Below are 14,529 nucleotides of genomic sequence, written 5' to 3' on the forward strand. Positions count from 1 at the left end.
TTGTTGTTTTCTTGACAGCTTTCTTTGCCTTGGGTGGTTTGGGAGATTTTGAAGCTCTCTTTATTTTGGGCTTTTTGTTCCCAACAACAAGCTGCTGCTGCTGCTGCTTCTTTTTCAAGGCTGTAGGTGGTTTGTTGCTTGTGGCGGCTTTCTTGGGAGTTACCACGGCCTTCTTTGCTGCTGTAGATGGTTTCTTGGTTGTGGTGGCTTTCTTGGGAGTTAGAACGGCCCTCTTCTCTGCTACGGCCAGCTTGAATGATCCACTAGCTCCACTTCCCTTGGTCTGAACAAGAATGCCGTCAGCCACTGCTTTCTTGAGAAATCTTCGGATGTAAATGGCGATCTTGGCAGCCTCGACTTTGTTGTTGGCAACAACGTACTTCTTGATTGCTTGTAGAGACGAGCCCTTACGGTCTTTGAGTGCTGCGACCGCGGCTAGAACCATTTGACTAGTTTTCGGGTGAGCAACCTGGACGCGAGGTTTCCTGGTGGTGGCCACCACAGCAGCAGCAGCCGCAGCCTTCTTGGTAGGCTTTGCTTCTACCATGATGATGATGAGATAACCAAGGTGATGAGAGACGCTCAGACAGTCACGGGGGAATGATGCTGCCGCCGCTTGAGCCGAACCTATTTATGTGCCGGCACGGTACAGAAGCTGCAACCTGGCAACTCGTCCACCAATCACGACGGTTGGTTTTACGGCTCCGAAACCTGGATCCCATATCTTCTCTAAAATAGAAGCATTTGTTCATGTTCTTTGTAAAAGTATCATAAAGCAGGACAGATGAGACAAATATCATAAAAACTGAAGAGCAGATGAGCACACACATGTATGTATTACAAAAGAAAATCCACAAATTCATTAGAAATTGGCAGGGTAGGCTGAGGAAGTAGGTAGATGTAAAATGTCTGTAAATGGCGAAAGAACATAAACCCAAGACTGAATAAACGATGTTAAATATCCATGCCAAGGAGACAAAAATATGTTAGGATACAATTACCATTAAGACACCACAAGAAGGTCCGTATCCTGCCGTGATGACTAAAAAGAGTTGGTTATTAGCCACAATGTGTAGGCAGTCTCATGCCAACGGCCATACCACGTTGAGAACACCGCTTCTCGTCCGATCAGCGAAGTTAAGCAACGTTGGGTTTGGTTAGTACTTGGATGGGTGACCGCCTGGGAACACCAAATGCTGTTGGCACTAATGTTTTTTGTTTTGTTTTGTTTTGTTTCGTTTGTTTTTGTTTGAATGGCTGGCTGGCTGGCTGGCTGGCTCCACGGGAAATTCACGGAGTTGTGTGGAATAAGGCCTGGTAAAATGAATTAATATGTATGTCATGTTTAAAACAAACTCGCTTAATATAGTGTGTGAGGCTTTATACAAAAACAAACAACCAAAACAAAACATGTTGTATATATATATATATATATATATATATATATATATATATATATATATATATATATATATATATATATATATATATATATAGATATATATATATAGCTTAATCCGGGTTTGAACTCGCAACTCCAAGAATACGCATCACTTATATACACTTTACCACTGGACCACTGCAGGACACTTGATGCTGAGGTATCAATTTAATGACGTAAATGCCATTTCCACAAATAAATGATAATTTAAAAGTATTTGTATGTACAAATCTTTTCTGTTTAAAAGGCTACAATATCAGTTACTGATATAATTTGTGTTAATGTTTCTATACCCACAGGAAGGCATGTTTTTGCTTATATGTAAGGGGTACGGAGAAGGAATCCACAGACCATCATTCCCCTTCCCCCCCCCCCCCTCCCACCTACTACCACCACCACCACCACCACCACCACCACCACCACCACCACCACCACTACTACTCACCACCAATCACCACCAATCACCACCACCACCAATCACCACCAATCACCACCACCACACCTAACCGAAAACCCCCTAACACATCAACCCTCCCCCCAATCAACAGGCGAAATAATAACCCTCAAATGCCTGCCTGCCTGCCAGCCAGCCAATACTAACGGTCTTCTCAGAAAGAAAATCTCTTTGTATCTGTATTACTTGATGAAATGTATGATTCTAATAATGAAAATAAATTGTTATGTCGGTTGTATGAGCATAATGACCAATATGCACATGATATGAATGAATTAAATAGTGTAGTTTTAAGTAATTAGGTTGTAGACACATTAAGCGGATATGATATTTGACGCGTCCAGAACTGGTGATTTTTGGTTTAGTTTTAAATGCACCACCACCACCACCACCATTGCTTCCCCAGAGCCTAATTAAGGACCGGTAAAAGGAGTCAATATGTATGTCATCTATAAAACCAAAGAATGAATAAAAACACACACACACACACCTACATAATAGTACTAGGAAGATTGTATGGCATAAAAAAAAAAAAAAGTACTCCCATTGGGTCGTTTGAACTCGCGACTTCCAAAACACCAGCCACACACCTTACCACCCAGCCACCATAGAGTTGGTATAATTGTGCAACTTTAGTTATAAAACTAAAGTTCTTATTGTCTCAAATCTTATTGTCTGTTCTATGAAAAGGCATGATGTAAATTATGTATTTTTTGAATGATTGAATTGTAGGCACATTAAGCGGATTCGATATTTGATATATCCAGAAAAGGTGATTTCTGTTCAGTTTTAAAATGCATCACCGTTAACGCTAAAGGACTGGTAAAACGACTCGATGTTTGTCATTTTTAAAATAAACACTAAAACTAGGCCCTTAACATATATAATGTTTGAATATAAATTGAATGCATATAAATACAAAGTGGGAGTGGCTGGCTGGCTGGCTGGCTGGCTGCCTGCCTGCCTGCCTGCCTGGCTGGCTGGCTGGCTGGCTGGCTGGCTGGCTGGCTGGCTGGCTGGCTGACTGACTGACTGACTGACTGGCTGGCTGCCTGCCTGCCTGCCTGCCTGCCTGCCTGGCTGGCTGGCTGGCTGGCTGGCTGGCTGGCTGGCTGGCTGCCCGCCCGCCCGCCCGCCCGCCCGCCCGCCCGCCTGCTTGCCTTGCCTTGCCTTGCCTTGCCTTGCCTGTCCTGTCCTGTTATTGCCTTGCCTTGCCTTGCCTTGCCTTGCCTTGCCTTGCCCTGCCCTGCCCTGCCCTGCCTTGGCTGCAGCTGGCTGGCTGGCCGTAAATCAACTCTTAACAACACCACACCACACCACACCATCACTCATCACCCATCACCCACCACCGGCCCCAGTCTCGCAGCCTCTCTTATATACCCGAGCAGGCCCTTTAAATTATTTGAATTGTTGCACTTCGGCCAATGGCACGATCGCTGCTGCTCAAACATATTCTGGTTCACAAGTATTATAATATATTATATTATATTATATATATATATATATATATATATATATATATATATATATATATATATATATATATATATATATATATATATATATATATATATATATTTATTCATGAAACACATTAAAACCTTGATCATTTATTCATTCATTACGTCTAGTGAAGAATTGCTTTTGTTCATTTGTATGATTAAAAATTGATAGAATATGAATTCCTCGCTTAAAGTAAAATATAAAATATATATTGGATTTATATGATTGGTTAATATTCCAAGTGATGCTGAATATCCCCTATAATTTTGTTTTGTTTGTTTGTTATGTACACATTCCAAATGAAATCAATATAAATGTTATTATTAATGTTTGAAAGTTGATTGTCTACTTGAATCTCTCTATTAAAGTGTGTGTGGCTCCGGATGGAGCCTGGTTATGGTATTTGTCGTGGTGGGTGGCAGAAGTGCTTACTTCTTCTCTGTCTTCTTTGGCAAAAGAACTGCCTGAATGTTTGGAAGAACACCTCCCTGTGCAATGGTTACGCCAGACAGAAGTTTGTTGAGTTCTTCGTCGTTGCGGATGGCCAACTGCAAGTGACGTGGGATGATACGGGTCTTCTTGTTGTCACGTGCGGCGTTACCGGCGAGCTCCAGAACTTCGGCAGCGAGGTATTCCATGACGGCTGCCAGGTAGACAGGAGCGCCAGCACCGACGCGTTCGGCGTAGTTGCCCTTACGCAGCAGACGGTGAATTCTGCCCACGGGGAACTGAAGTCCGGCCCTGCTGGAGCGAGACTTTGACTTGCCCTTCACTTTGCCTCCCTTGCCGCGTCCTGACATTGCTGCTGCTGTTGTGGGTTTGTGGTGGTTTTATGCCGCCTTGCTTTGATGTCCATAGGGAATGGAAAGGATGGGGGAGGTAGAGGGATGGGGAGATGAAATTCAGGAAGAGGATGCGGGTGTCGAGAGAGAGGAGGTTTGAAAGTTCGGTGGCCTGTCCACCATGGGTTGACATTTTTGTATGTGTTGTTTGTTTGCGTGTGTGTTATGTTGGGTTGTCAGTACATTGGCTGGGGGGGGCTAGTGTTTGTGACCTTGTTGGTGTCCTAAAGCACTAGAGCCGATGGAGTTGGCTGAAGGAGGCTAATCTTAGAAACATCAGGGTAGTTACACTTCTGACGCCACGACAAATGGTTTTTTGGTTTTATATTTTTTTGTAGGTGTTTTATTTATATATATATATATTTTTTTTTTTTTTTTTTTTTTTTTTTTTTTTTTTTTATTTATTTATTTATTTATTATTATTATTTTTTTTTTTTTTTTATTATTTATATTTTTTTTTTTTTTTCTTTCTTTCTTTATTCTTCATTTGGTGTAGATTGGGTCCGGGATGGGCCACTCATCTGGATCGTCTGGCAGACCGCTTAGTATCTGAGGGCTTGGGAAGGCCTCATCATGGATATGTCTGATCACTTTTTGTTGGAGAGTGATTCTTCTGGTTCTGTGTGGTGGTTCGTGGATCTCGTAGTCGCTGGTGGTGTTTTCTGCTACGAAGGGATCTTCTGGGTCTGGGACATACATGTTCTTCATACGGTACAGCTGTCTTCTGGCCAGGTAGCTGAGCCTAATGTTCATTGGCTTCATGTTGAGCGTCTCATGGATCAGGTCGGTTCTCACCCTGTCACTCAGAGTCAGGCCCTCTGCAAAGCGAAGTGCTTTGTTTTGTACACGTTGAATCTTCAACATGTTGGATTTGTTGGTGAGGTTCAGGGGAACGTATGGGTATTCCAAGCTAGGCCTTATGATCATTCTGTACAGGTGGAGCTTGATGTGGGATGGGGCTTGGTTGAAACGGAAGAGCCTCGCCAGTGAGCCCCGGGCCATCGCTGTCTTCTGGGATACGTACTGGGAGGAGTTGAGAAGCCTGTTGAAGTTGTAACCGAGCACTGTGTTGGAGTTTGAGATGGCTATGGGTTCACCCCTGATTCTTATTCCCCCCTCATTTTCAATTGAGAAGGCCATACAGCCGACAGTGCTTAATTGAATCTTTTCTGGGTTAGTGGTGATCCTCCATTTCCTTTCCCAGTTAGCAGTCCTTGCTAGTTCTACGTTTGCCTTACGGGTTGCAGTTGCATGTTTGGCCGCTTGGCTGCTAGGGTTAGATGTTATTACGTGCGTTACGTCGTCCGCAAATTGCACGATAATGGTGTCCCTATACTCTGGTTGGGGCAGGTCATTTACAAAGATGTTGAAGAGAACCGGGCTCAAGCATGATCCTTGGGGGACTCCAGCTGTTGGGGTGAAGGCTGCGGCCTCGTTTGCCTTGAAGCTGGGGGTAACTTGCCTATTCTTAAGGAAATTACTGATCAGCCTGAGGAGGGTCCAGTTTTGCGCTGGTAAGTCTGCTAGTTTGTACACCAGACCATCGTGCCACAGGCTGTCGAAGGCCTTGTGTACGTCCCTCGTCGCAATCAAGGCTACCTGTTTTTGCTTGCGAATTGAGCTTAAGGCGTCGTAGATGATGTTAATTGCGTGCTGGGTTGATCTATGTGCTCGAAAGCCAAACTGCTTTTCTGTGAAGAGGTTGTTGTACTCCATGTAGTAGTTAAGGCGGTTTGACATGATTTTTTCAAAGCACTTGCCTATTGAGTCTAAGAGTGAGATTGGTCGGTAGTTGCCAGGTTGGTGGGGGTCTTTCTTGGGTTTGGGAATGAATATCATCTTGGCTGACTTGAATGCTACAGGAATGTGACCCGATGCCAGCATAGCGTTGAATAGGTTGAGTATGGATTGCATAAGATTGCCTGGTAGAAGTTTGATCTGCAGCGCTTTGATCCCTGATGGTCCTGGGGCCTTATCTCTGGTGTTTTTGATGACTCCTCTCATCTCTAGCATAGTTATGGGTCTTGTTAAAGGGTGGTCGTCTTCTAGGGTTGTCAGGTCAATCAGAGGGGTGCTGTTAAGGGAGGCGGCATTTTCTGTTGTCCATTGGTTGACACGTTCAAAGTGAGTGTTGTTGAAGGCTCTGCTGTTTGAAGCTGTGAGTGTCTTTTTCCAAACTGCGCCCATGAGGTCAGCCTGATCCTGCGGGTCTTCTATTTTTTCTTGTTGCTCCTCTTCATCTTCGTCAAGGAATGTGTGTACAAGGTGGGTGAGGCTGGGGTTAACCGATCCCAGGAGCTGTCTGATCTTGCGCCAGAAAGTTCCCGGCTCCCTTTTGTACTGGTTGGCCTGTCTCACTAGGGTTCTCCAAATGTGGCTCTTGTGGGTCAGCGTAAGGTCTATGGTTTCCCTTCTGAGTGTTTGTAGGGTCAACGCTGGTGGCTGGCCTGTTTGGTAGTGGCTTTGGCAGGCTCGCTGGTACACATTCATTTTGCCTCTGATTTCTCGGGTCGGCTTATATTGGTGGTAAGTCCTAGTGGTGGATATTTCACAAGTGGCCTCGGTTGCAAGCTGGATCCGGTTGTGGATGGTGTTTACTGCTTGGTCGATTGTTTGGGTTGGGAGGTTGTCGAACTCAAGGATGGGGTCGCCAGCAAGGAAGGTGTCATAGTCACGGGCACGTATGGTTTCCAATCTGGGCCTGGATGGTGCCACATATCTGAAGGGGGTTGCTTGGAGGGATGTGACCACAGGGATGTGATCCGACCCCACGTTCTTGCCTGGGGTTACTCTGCAGTGGAACAGGTCACAATCTCTGTTGGTCAGCACTATGTCAGGGGTGCCCCTATGGTTGCCCGCAAAGAACGTCTTAAAGTGGGGGCCTTGGAAGGAGAGGTCCCGGTTTTGCATTAGATTGAAGAGCTGCCTGCCCTTGAGGTCTGGCCTGTCAGGAGCGTTGAATAAGGCCTGATGGTGGGCGTTCAGGTCTCCTGCGATGATAGTGGGGAGGTTCCTGTCGAGCAGCTTGTTCAGAGGGATGGAGGGGAGGTAGGCCAGTCTAGGTGGTAGATATGCGGTGCAGACAATGAGGGGGCCGTGTGAAGTGGTGAGTTCTATTGCAAGAAAGTTGTCGTCTTCTATGAGGATGGGGCGGTAGGAGAGCCCTCTTCTTATTAGTATTGCCACCCCACTGTACCTACCCCTGTTGACTTCCCTGGTGGAATATCCCCAGATGGAGATGTGCTGGTCTTGTCTGGCCGCTGTTTCATTGAGTAAGACAACATCTGGGTTAAGTCTGGCTACCTCCAGAGTGAGAAGGTATCTGTTGTTGAAGTAATGTCTGATGTTCACCTGAAGGATTGTGATCCCCATTATTGTTTATGAGACGGAAGTGATTGTTTGGTTGTAGTGCCAGTGTTATTACATTCGGTTTGGTCGCTTCTGTTTGTGGAGGAGGGGGGTAAAGCTGTTGAGTCAGGTATCTTGTTCCTGGTTCCGGTCGGGGATTGGTTGGGGTTGGGGTTTCCCATACGTTGCTGTGCCATTGGGGGGTCTTCGGTGTCACTGCTGTTCATGATGTCGACATCCGTGGTGCTAGAGTCGCTCTCTGGTGAAGAGTTGTGGGGGTTGCTTGCCCTTGCTCCGTCCACAGGGGATGGGGTTCGGCTGTAGGTGCTGGTCCTAGGCCTCTTGGTACAGCGTTGTGTGGAATATATTGTTGTGGGGCTGCGGTGTTTGAAGCGAAATTTCCTAGTGCCCCGGATGGGGTTCCGTATGGCAAGGGAGTTTGTGAGAGCTTGGAGGGCGATCTGATGTGGGAGTGTTCCAGGAAGGGTGGACATAGGTGTTTCCCAGAATGTCGGGGTGGAGGGGCCGGGGTTGTTCAGGGAGTTTGGAGTCTCCTGGGCGTTGGTAGAGGCCTGGGGGCGAGGAGTACTAGGGTTGGGGTTGTTGGGTTGTGCTTGGGCCTGGCCGGCGGTTGTTGTGATGCTAGGAGTCAAGTAGGCAAGCGAGTCCTCGGACATATGGACAGGGGGTAGGCCATTGTCTTTCCTAAGTGAGTTCCAGAAACCTAGGAGCTTCACTGGGTTGTCTGGAAATTGGATTTGAGCAAATGTTAGGAGTTCGGCCCCTAAGCTGGGCTTGGGATCGGGGTTTGTTGCAAGAGAGTTAGGTGTTGGGGCCTGTTGTGTTTGATTCTGGGTTTGTTCTGGAATAACCGTGGGGTTATGGGGGTGCTGGGTGCTTTGGTGTCCCCCTTGGGCCACCGACTGGGCCTGTTGTTGGTTAGGGATGCCCCAGGCATTTACTGGTGGAGGAGGGGCAGGGATGGTAATAGCTGCCTGTTGGCGGGCTGCTGTCTCCGTTTCATGCAATTGCTTGATTGCCTCTTGCCTGCGAGGACAAAGATGCGAGATTGCAATGTGTGGACCATTGCATAGAGCACATTTGGGTGTAGGGTTTGTGCATTCCCTGTAGCTGTGTTCCCCTGTGCACCTGCTGCACTTGGGGGTTCCATTGTTACATGCATTGGAATAGTGGTCGTACTGAAAGCATTTGAAGCATTGCTTGAGCTTGTAAAACCTCTGTGGGTTGATTTTGTCAGGTTCAGCCATGATGCCAAATGCAGAAAGGCCTTGTGTGCAGACTTGCGTTGCTTGCTCCGGTGAAGCCAGAGTAAGTTTCAGTACTTGGTTGTTGCGTTGGGTTGTGAATCTGTGGGCCTGAAGTATTTTGACATCCCTGTTTTTCCTCTCAATTTCTGCAATTATTTCATCATTTGAGTGATCCATGATGATGTCATGGATCCTATGTACAAAGATGGTGCGTTGGGCTTGGAATTCGGCAGGGGGGTAGACAGTGATATTCTTCTCCCTTAGTTTGTTCATGGTGTCTGACGAAAGGAGGTCTGGGAGGTTTGCATTGGGTACCAACAAGATGGCTCCATTCGTTATTTTGTACACATTTTTGTAGGTAATCTGGGTGACCTCGTAGACCACCTCAAGTAGTTGGGCTGGGGTACGACCCCGGCCAGATTCGTCTGTGAATCTGACTTTGGTCGCCATAGCTTGGTGGGCCAGGCAGCCTAATCTAATCTATACTATGGTGGGTGCTGTGAAGTGTCCAGGTAGACTAAGTGGATGGTGGGTGTTAGTTAGGCCGAGGCCTCTAACTTCTAGTTGCTAGGCAACTAGAGCTACTAGACAAGGTGGTAATTGAACCTATCGATAGCCTAAGCCTGCTACAAGGCTGTTAGATGCCCGATCAAACCTCCGCAAGAATTTCAAGAACCCGGTTTTGGCTACCGCTCGGGAATGATCGTTTGGAATGGCGAAATACAAGAGGTAGAAACAGTTTAGAAAGACAGCCTTATTCACTCCTTAATTCTATGATTAGTAGGTTATGCATTGTGTATTGTGTGAGTGTGTGTGTGGTGTGTCTTGGTACAGGCAGGGAGAGAATGGGGAGGAGAGGGTGGGGAATGGGGGGGGGGGAGGGGGTGTGGGATGAAGGATGAGGATGGGTAGTTATTTTATTAGGACATCATACTGCTGTAAGCGTCAGTAGAGCTAGGTTGAGACACAGTACAGGTGCCCCGGCGTGTCTTGACGCCGAGAGAGCTTGTAGTCGACTGACAGTGGGTGAGGCTGGCTGCTACGCGGCCGGCCGGCTGTGATTGGCTCGCTGGCGCACCAATCCTGAGTGAGGTGGGCGGAGCCAACGCTCAGATTCTCCTGTAGGTGGCGGGAGCTCCTGGGAGCACGTCTGCTCACGGCGGCTGCTGGCTGGCGAGTCCTTTATATTTGACTTAGAACCCACCTTGAACACAATGACTTACTCACTAACAAACAGTTTGGATTTCGGCCTCACCGGTCCACTCACGACGCCTTAAACATCATGACTAACTACCTCAGTATCAATCAGCACCAAAGACTTAAGACTGCACTCATCACTAAGGACGTTGAGAAGGCCTTTGACACTGTTTGGCATGACGGCTTAAAATTCAAACTATGCAACAACTTTAATCTTCCTCTTATCACCACCAAACTTCTTTCGAACTACTTAGACGATAGGACAATGAGAATTAAGTTCCTCCAACAACACTCTGACTACTTCAACTTACACGCCGGTGTTCCCCAAGGCTCTGTTCTTGCCCCAACACTCTACATCCTATACATAAACGACATTCCTGACCCTGTTCATCACACTTCATTAACCATATGTTATGCTGATGATGTCTCTCACCTTGTCACCAGCAACACCATTGATACACTAACAAACAGAGCACAAACAGAACTTGATGTTGTCACTGAGTGGGAGTACAAATGGCGTATAAAAACCAACTCCAGCAAATCTAAAATCACCTACTTTTTCTGTAAAAGAACTATTCGCCCAATTCCTCTCAAACTCTATTCATACACTCAAAATCCTACTTATATCTCTGTATCTCCCTCCTCCACAGTCCTGGGACTCACATTTGATCGACAACTACTCTTTCACACACACATAACACAGAAACATGCAATAGCTCTTCAAGCCATGAAGAAACTATACAGACTTAGATTTGCAAAACCTGACACAAAAATGCACCTTTACAAAGCACTTATTAGACCTCTCCTAACATACGCTCCACTAGCTCTTTCTCTATCTGCACGCACTAACAAAATAAAACTTCAAAGAATACAGAACAGAGCACTAAGATGGGTACTCAACACCCGATGGCAAGAGTTAAATACCAGTCAAAGTCTCCATGAAAGTACTAACATTCCTGCCCTAAATACCTACTGGAAAACTCTATCAGACAAACAAATCGATAGACTACTCACTCATCATGAACAACATATTGATTTTCTCCTACTCACTCTCAGACTACCACGAAACAATCATGACCTCTTCTCTACCATCCATGATCCTCTTCCTAACTCTGTATTTCGTTAAACTTTAGCTCTCAACACCCAGCATCCACTATCATTACATATTCAGCTCCCAACAACCAGCACAAACAATCCGTAAAAAAGTTCAGCCCTGACGCTCTTGAGCCAATCACTGTGATGTTGTGAGTTTGTGATGTCCCGATGTTGTCACTGAAAACACCCGACTGAGTCCCTGCCTCGAAAGCCGCAACCTAACGACACGCAGCTGGGTTTAGCCCTGGCACTTTTTCTCTTACAAATCTTCTTCCTCTCACCCCCCCTTATCTTCTTCTGTCCCCACTTCCAAGCTCGCCCCTATGGGCATCTTCTCCTGTATTATTCTGATTCTCTGATTCGCAAAAGTTCATTATTGTATCGCAACGCCAGCCAGCACGAGCATCATCATGCCACCCAAGGCATCTGGAAAGGCTGCCAAGAAGGCCGGAAAGGCCCAGAAGGCCATTGCCAAGGGCGATAAGAAAAAGAAGCGCAGGAGGAAGGAGAGCTACAGCATCTACATCTACAAAGTGCTGAAGCAGGTCCACCCCGACACTGGTATCTCTTCCAAAGCCATGTCGATCATGAACTCGTTCGTGAACGACATCTTCGAGCGCATCGCCGCCGAGGCTTCTCGCCTGGCCCACTACAACAAGCGTTCCACCATTACCAGTCGGGAGATCCAGACGGCTGTAAGGCTCCTGTTGCCCGGAGAACTGGCCAAGCACGCCGTCTCTGAGGGCACTAAGGCCGTCACCAAGTACACCTCCTCCAAGTAAACGGCTTACTTACTGCCCTGTGGTGGTGGCTTGGCCTCAAACCAACAAACTCGGCTCCATTGGAGCCACACTTTAATTTCTAAAGAGATTGTGAGTGTTAGACACCAATACTATTATAACAAAAACCTCTGTCACTGAAAGCAAATAGCTATAAAATGAGAATATTTATGAAACTGTCTGTGTGTGTTTCTCTCTCTCAGTGTCTGTCTGTCTGTCTGTCTGTCTGTCTGTCTGTCTGCCTGCCTGTCTGTCTGTCTGTCTGTCTGTCTGTCTGTCTGTCTGTCTGTCTGTCTGTCTGTCTGTCTGTGTGTCTCTCTCTCTCTCTCTCTCTCTCTCTCTCTCTCTCTCTCAACACATATAAGCACTCGGTATCTTTTTTCTAGAGATTAGAGATTCATTGTTATGTTCCACATTAGGATTACTATGCAGGCCACCCTCTTAGGTTTGAAAATGTCAAGAAAACGGTTAATTTAAAATGTCATCTCCTAACTTAACAGATTAAGCCAGAGGACCGAAAACAGAATAAAACAGGACTGGACAGTATATGTCACTTATACAAGCTGCTTTTATTTCTAGTACAGTATGACAATTTTTATTTTGGGGGGGGGGGGGGGGGGGTGATCCTTGACAGTGCATAAGAGTGAAAAGCGACGGCGTTTTGTTTGTAAGAGAACAGGTTGTACTACAAATGACTTGATTTATTGATATCACATGTATGTATGACACCTAAATTATGCTAGGAATGTCTGAAATCTCCTTAGAAGGATATTTTGGCCCTGAGAAGGGCCGAGTTTGGTGTATACTAGGGTGGTCGATTTAGCTTATGCACGCTCTCCACGGATACGGCGAGCAAGCTGAATGTCCTTTGGCATGATGGTGACACGCTTGGCGTGGATGGCACAGAGGTTAGTGTCCTCGAAGAGACCGACCAGGTAAGCCTCGGATGCCTCCTGTAAAGCCATGACGGCAGACGACTGGAAGCGAAGATCGGTCTTGAAGTCCTGGGCAATCTCGCGCACCAGACGCTGGAAGGGAAGTTTCCTGATGAGCAACTCGGTGCTCTTCTGGTAACGACGGATCTCACGCAGGGCGACCGTTCCGGGCCTGTAACGGTGAGGCTTCTTCACACCCCCTGTGGCAGGAGCAGACTTGCGTGCTGCCTTGGTGGCCAGCTGCTTACGAGGAGCCTTGCCTCCCGTGGACTTGCGAGCAGTCTGCTTGGTGCGAGCCATGGTGAACAACTGTGGTTTGTGATGGCCGGCGCTGAACTGAACTGAATAATACAGGAGAAGATGCCCATTGGGGCGAGCCTTGAAGTGGGGACAGCTGAAGAGTAGTCGGTGAGAGGAAATGCTGAAGTTGAAGAAAAAGTGCCAGGGCTAAACCCAGCTGCGTGACAATACGTCGATGCTGCAAACAACCCAACAACTGGCTAGGCTTGGAGGCGGGTCTGGAAGGCGGCGGTGGCAGTGCTTCAGCATTCAAGGTGGAAACAATCTTTCTTCATGTGGTGTCTTCTTCTTCTTCAATTTGGTGTTTCTTCTTTCTTCTTGCTTCGAGTAATCATTTGATGTTTGTAATCGGCGTAGTCTGGTGGGAAAAGGTCCTTTGACAATGTGGTTTCGTCGCATTCAACGAAGATTACTTCGTTCTTTAGTGTGTACTTTAAGTTTGGATCATTCAGCAGGCATTCCGCATACCTTGTGTTGAGTATTTTGCTGGAGAGGCGTCTGTATTCGGGAGTTCCAAGTGTAAGTTGTTCACGTTGATCATATAGTGCGGAGACTCTTGGAGACTCCTGTGTTGCTGGAGATGGTGATTGTGCTTCAACGTCAATCGAGGCAGTAGAGTCATCATCGGAAAACAAGTGTTGGTTTTCAGAAGCATCAGGTGTAGGTACCTGTGAAGCTGGTGTAGTCTCAGGTGCGGCTGGTGTATTTTCTGGTGAAGCTGGTGAAGTTGGTGCAGTCTCAGGTACCACTGGAGAAGTAGCTGGTTCGTCTGGAGTAGTAGCAGTGTGCAAGGATGTTGCAGAGTCTGTATCAGGTTGCACAGGGTGGGCGTCAGCAGACAGGATATCTGCCAATGCAGTTGAAGAGATGGTGATGCTGATGTTAGAAGCAGAAGTGGTATTTGTTGCTGAAGTCGTAGCATTGGTGTTGGCTGAGGCTGTTGTTGTGAAGAGCTCGTCACGAACAGTAAATGTTGGTAAACCGTTGTCAGCGTACATAATGTTCAGAATTCGTACAAATTCCTTGGTGTTCGTGCCTGCAATCATTTCAGCAGTGCGGATGAGTCCCATTATGACGTTGTGGTTCCTGTTAGGGAGCAGCATCTGGTGTGGTGAGGGCTGGCTTGTTGATTCAGCAGAGTAAACTTGTGGCTGTCGCTGCTGAGTCGATGATTGGTTGGCGGGCTGGGACCCAGGGCCCCAATGGGATGCAGTCTGTGCAGAAGCTCCGCCCCCTCCCGGAAGCAGAGGAAAGTTGGCGGCTTGCACGTTGAATGTTGACGGTTCTCGTCGTGTGGTGTTGGCTTGCCTGGCTTCGGTCATCTTCTGTATTTCTTGACGTCTTTGTGGACACTCAGCAGAGACGGC

The 14,529-nt window shown here is 46.9% G+C and overlaps 1 non-coding gene across 1 annotated transcript; it reads left to right on the forward strand.

Moving 5' to 3' along the window:
* The first annotated feature begins 1,086 nt into the window (after window positions 1-1,086).
* Window positions 1,087-1,205, forward strand: LOC138366147 (5S ribosomal RNA). The gene has a single exon (XR_011229085.1). It is a non-coding gene; the product is annotated as a 5S ribosomal RNA (ribosomal RNA).
* Window positions 1,206-14,529: the final 13,324 nt, after the last annotated feature.

This window comes from Procambarus clarkii, chromosome 18, assembly GCF_040958095.1.
Source record: "Procambarus clarkii isolate CNS0578487 chromosome 18, FALCON_Pclarkii_2.0, whole genome shotgun sequence".
Lineage (NCBI taxonomy): Eukaryota > Metazoa > Arthropoda > Malacostraca > Decapoda > Cambaridae > Procambarus > Procambarus clarkii.